Genomic DNA, 6,000 nt, shown 5'->3' on the forward strand with positions numbered 1-6,000 from the left:
AACTCCCGAGCTAGGATTTGGAGATACAAGCTACTTCCTCAAGTAAGCCACTTTCCTTTGATTATGGAATGTACTTGTACTTAAAGCACATTCTGTCATAAGATTTTTCAGAGCCTAGTTCCCATGTTGTATACCTGCCTTGGGAAAGGGACCTGAGTGGAAGGTTCACTTGGGTTTCTACAAGGCTAATAAAGAAGGGAGTGCTAAGAAAATCATGGTAATTAGGTACATTGCCTGAAAATATCTATTTTCAGTTCATTCCCCTTCCATTTCACATTTCATTTGCAGTGCTCAAACTGTTAGATCTTCACTGACATTTCTGTAGCTAAATTTTAAATGAAATGCATTTTTACCAGGGATGTTTTTCTAATACAGACAATGCACATTTTTATTCTTAATATTATGAGGCTTTCAAGGACTTTGTTCTCTTTTTTGAAATGCACTTTGCAGCTGCTTCCTCTCACTTGTGGACTGAAGCAATATCCTACATCAAATTAACATTGACACTAGAAAAGGACAGATTTTGTGCTCTTCTATCTCTTGATTTCAAAGTCTGGCTTTTAGTTAAGCATTTAGTTTTTATATCTGTTGATTAAAAAATCTGCATAAACACACAGATTTTGACGTATCTAGAGTTCATTGCCGTGTTTTTTTAAGCCATACTTTTCTAAAAAAGCTAGTACATCTTGGTTGTGTAACCAAGCAGACAGAAACACATTGCTGTCTACATACCACTCTTCTTTCAAAACTAAAGTGCAAAACAAGGGGTTATAATGTGACCCTCATTAAAGAGGCAAAAAAAGATTCAGCTTTTTCATCTGAATTGCAGCCACAATTCTGAACACTGAGGAATTCACTAATTCAATTTAGGAAGGAGAAAAAATGTAATGTCGGAGTTATAGAAGTCAACAAAATTTATTCTATGAGATCTGTTAGCAAGTGTCCATCTTACAGACTTTCAGAGATGTGAAAGATGCTATACATTTCTAAGCAACTCATATTATTTTCAAGATTTCGCTTCAGCTACTGGGTTATCTGGTTTTCTGTGGTGTATTACAATGTATCAAGCTTTGGTTAAACTGTAAATTATTAATTTGTATACTAACGACAAATATTAAACTTCAATACACAAGGTATTCCCAAACTCAGATATTAAAAAAAGGCAAGACAGAATCACAGAATCATAAAATCATGTGGGCTGGAAGGGACCTCTGAGATCATCAAGTCCTTAATCGGCTACCATTGTGGTTACCAGACCATGGCACTAAGTGACCCATTGAGTCTCTTTTTAAAAACCTCCAGGGACAGAGAATCCACCACCTCCCTGGGCAGCCCATTCCCATATCTGATCACCCTCCCTGTAAGGAATTTTTTCCTAATATCCAATCTAAACCTCTACTCACAGAACTTAAGTCCATGCCCTTTTGTCTTACTGGTACCTGCTTGGGAGAAGAGACGGACTGCCCCCTGGCTCCAACCTCCTTTCAGGAAGTTGTAGAGAGTGATGAGGTCTCCCCTGAGCCTCCTCTTTTCCAGACTGAACACTCCCAGCTCCCTCAGCCCTTACTCACAGGATTTGTGCTGGATCCCTTCACAGCCTCCTTGCTCTTCTCTGGACCTGCTTCAGCACCTCAATCTCCTTCCTGAACAGAGGGGCCCGGAACAGGACACAGGACTCAAAGTGTGGCCTCACCAGGGCTGAGTGCAGAGGAAGAATCCCTTCCGTGGACCTGTTGGCCACACTGTTCCTGATACAGGCCAGGATGCCATTGGCCTTCTTGGACACCTGGGCACACTGCTGGCTTATGTTCAGCTCCTGTCAATGCAGACTCCCAGGTCCCTTTCTGCCTGACTGCTCTCAGCCACTCTGTGCCCAGCCTGGAGCTCCCCATGGGGTTGTTGTGGCCAAAGTGCAGGACCCAAGCACTTGGCCATATTGAACCTCATCCCATTGGAATCATCCCAACTCTCCAGGCTGTCCAGGTCCCTCTGCAGAGCCCTCCTGCCTTCCAGCTGATCCACACTCCCCCCCAGCTTAGTGTAATCTGTGAATTTGTTAAATCATCAGTGAAGACATTAAACAGAACCGGGCCCAACACTGATCCCCAGGGGACACCACAGCCACCAATTGCATGCAGCACCGTTCACCACCACGCCCTGGTGGCCTCCAACAGTTCCTAACCAGGCACAGAGTGCCTCTCTCTGAGCCCTCGGCTGGCAGCTTTTTCAGGAGAATGCTTTGGGAAATGGTGTCAAATGCTTTGCTGAAGTCCAGGTAGACTCCATCCACAGCCTTCCCCTCATCCACCGGGCGGATCACCCGATGATAAAAGGAGAGCAGGTTGGTCAGACAGGACCTGCCCTTCCTAACCCTGTGCTGGCTGGGTCTGATCCCCTGTGCATCCTGTAGGTGCTGTGTGATCGCCCCCAGGATGATCTGCTCCATAACCTTGCCAGGCACTGAGGTCAGGCTGCCAGGCCTGGAGTTTCCTGGGACCTCCTTTTGTCCCTTTTTGTGGATTGGTGTGACATTCACCAACTGCCAGTCATCTGGGACCTCCCCAGTGAGGCAGGACTGTTGGTAAATGATGGGGAGTGGTTTGGTGAGCTCTTCCCCAGCTCCCTCACCATGCTGGGGTGGATCCTGTCTGGTCCCATAGACTTTTGAGGATCCAAGTGGCTTAGCAGGTCACAAACTGTTCCCTCTAACATTACAGGGCAGCTACTCAACTTTTTAATTCTCTCTACAAGTCCCAGAAGCAGCTGTCCTCAGGACAACCTGTCTTACTGTTGAAAATTGAGATAAAGCAAGTGTTAAATACCTCAGCCTTTTCCTCATCTTTGGTAACTGTATTTTCCTCCATGTCCAACAAAGAATGGAGGTTTTCCCTGCCCCTCCTTTTGCCATTGATGTATCCATAGAGAGACTTTTTTTTTATCCTTAACGGAAGTAGCAAGATTGAGTTTCAATCATACTTCCACTATTAAAATGGAATAAAAATATTACCAGAAAGTTTTTATCATAAAATAGTAATATGATAAATCCTGATAATGTTATTTGTTCATTTAAATCTTTGTTGGCATATCCTTTATTTCTGCTATATTTGGGTCTCCATGTAGGATGAAGTCTGATTAAGGATGAACGCAGCGTTCATTCAAAAAACTAAGAAAACTGCCACATAGTCAGCTGATGTGTAGTTCTTTTTTAAAGACTCACAGTGTAAAATCATCTTTGAAAATGTTCAGAAATATGCAGCTAACCTAAATCATCATAAAATTGCTTTGATAGAAAACTTAGATTAGATCCAAGAGGGTATAAATGTTCAAACAGAACCTCATTTTTCTTGAAAAATGGCTTTCTTCCAAATAGGTCAGTAGAACTGTCTTAATATCTAAAAACTCTAGACCTAATTCAAAGACAAGACCTATTTTTCTTTGGGGGCTTTTTGAAAGTAAGATACCAAATTTTGCAGAAATACATCCTGATGCATCAAAGTATTTATCCGTAATTCTATATACCTGCAGAAATCATTGCTGAATAGAATAAAGCAGCAATATCCAAGTATGCGTTAGATTTTACTTTTGTAGTAATAGAAAATTTTTATTAACATCAGGTTCTTATCTTGACAAGGATTGCAAATTCAGTGGGAAAAGGACCTCAGTATGCATGTTCAGAGTTTGAAAGTTCAACAACATTGCTGTTCCCCCTACTCATGGGGAAAAAAAGTCCAAAAATCCTAGGGGACCCTGAAGGTACAATCCCAAGTCACACTGAATCCAGTGAACATATTTCTACTGATTTAATTATTTTCACTGACTTATTAAAACTTCTTAAGGTATGAAAACTTGTTAACATTAGTTTTAGTGGCATCATACATGCAGAAGTTGGCTGTTCTTTTTGAGACACTTGGTTTATCTTTGTCTCCAGGGAATAGAGAAAGCTAAATGCTAGATTAGATATCTAAGATGTATGGACTGAGATATCTTTTGGGAGAGCTCATCTTTCTGTTTTGACTTTAAATGGGGCACAAATAATAAGTTTTAACTAGACAGCTGGCATATGGATGGCTGAAACTGAGGCAAGGCCAACTGTAGCTGATAAATAAAAATACAGGCAGAATAGGCAAGGACTTACTTTAATTCTACTGTGGACCATCTGAAAATATATACAGAATGAAAACTCCCATTCCAGCTATCCTTGCACTTATTTAGCAGTATCTTCCCAAATTGATCACAGAGATGAATTCGAACCATTTCAAAGAATGGGATCTGCTTTGCCAGTATGGGATCTAATTTTATATGCCATGGATATGTGAGCACTCAAATTTATGGGGAAAAAAAAAAAAAAAAAGTATTATGTAGAATTCCCTCAGAGAACAATGTGAAAGAAGAATCACAACAGCCATGCCAAACACCAAAGCAGCAATACGTTTCTCATTCACTGCCTAAGACAAGTCTTGCAGAAACTAGGGAGATGTCATAAATCAAAACACTTCTGAATGAACAAACATGCCTTAAGTAACTTTAGGATAGAGCCATAATGGCTTTGAAATACCCATCTCTAACTTTCTAGTTCCTTTTTTTCTCATCTTTCTGCTTCTGTGCTCAACATTTCATAATTATGTCTAACTATAGAGAGAATAAAGAAAACCTGAATTGAAGGTTAATCCCCAACAGTTAAATTCAAGAGTTCCCTTTGATAAAAAAGCAAAAGACACTTGAGGTAAAAAACCACATATAATTCTGATTAGTTTTCAGTCTATTTAATAACAAAATGTAAATGAAATTACCTTAAAAATGCTTCTATTTCTCAGCTGTTCTTTTGAATGTCCTCAGTTTAGAAATAATCCATGATGGATCAATAAAACAATAATACTTACTTGTATAGTTTATAATATCTTCAGTGATTGCAATCAGATCTCACTGAAGTGTAATTAATTCAAAGAATATAGACCTCTAAATAAGCCACAAAGCCACCTGGATTTTACTAAAATGAATTAGACTACATTTTCATAATGACCTATGAAAAATCAGTGATTGTAATCATACTACTAATTTGTTATTAGTCCTGTACCACTATTTCAGGTTTTTGATCTGTATTATTTACAGCATCTTTAGTGGCACTAGAATCAGTGGGTGTGTTAAAGGATGTAAAGTTGTGTACATCTGTAAAATAAAGGATTTATCCTTTTTGAAAAAAAAACCAATGAGTTAGATAGAATTCTTCTGCAGAATGTATTGCAAACATATAACTGTATTTATTAGGAACAAACATGAAACTGAGCAAGCTAAATGAGCTTAAAACACAAAAATAAATTATTTAATATCATTAAACAAAATTATACTCAGGAAAGGTTGAACAAATACACGTTAGTCTTGCAACATACTTTAAGTGATTGAGTGATTTAAGTGATTTAAGTGATTGTTAGAAAATTACAGGCTACTATCTCTGTTTACTAGTTGTTTAGCCAATTCTCTGTGTCTAGTGCTAATGCTTTTGAAGAAATCAGAACACATTTAATACATTTCTTTAGTCATGTACAGTGCTGAATGTGCTGAGTGAGAGGGATAAATATTTTTATTCATAAAAGACGAAAAAAAAGTGTCCTGGACTGAAGGCAGTATTCTGTACCATATGAAGTTTTCCCTTACTGGTCTAAAGTCTTAGAGGAGGACAGAGGGAAGAGACTAGTTTTTGTTTTTTTTTCACAGTAGAGACCCTTCATAGTGCTTTCAAACCTATTGCTTCAACGGTAGACCACCTGGCCTGCTGCTTATAGGAACATCTTGATCTGCTGTACTAGGTGAAGATCTTCTTACTGTGACTATGGCAATCAAGTTTTGCTATACAACTGTATAAAAGGACTAACTAGTTACAATTTCAGTGGCAAATGCTGTTCTTCCACTCTGTTTATCACAAGGAAATGAAGCCACAACCACAACTGAACATGACTTTTCAGATCAGTAACTTCATTTCATAGAATCATAGACTGTTTTTCC

The sequence above is a fragment of the Heliangelus exortis genome, chromosome Z, assembly GCF_036169615.1.
Source record: "Heliangelus exortis chromosome Z, bHelExo1.hap1, whole genome shotgun sequence".
NCBI lineage: Eukaryota > Metazoa > Chordata > Aves > Apodiformes > Trochilidae > Heliangelus > Heliangelus exortis.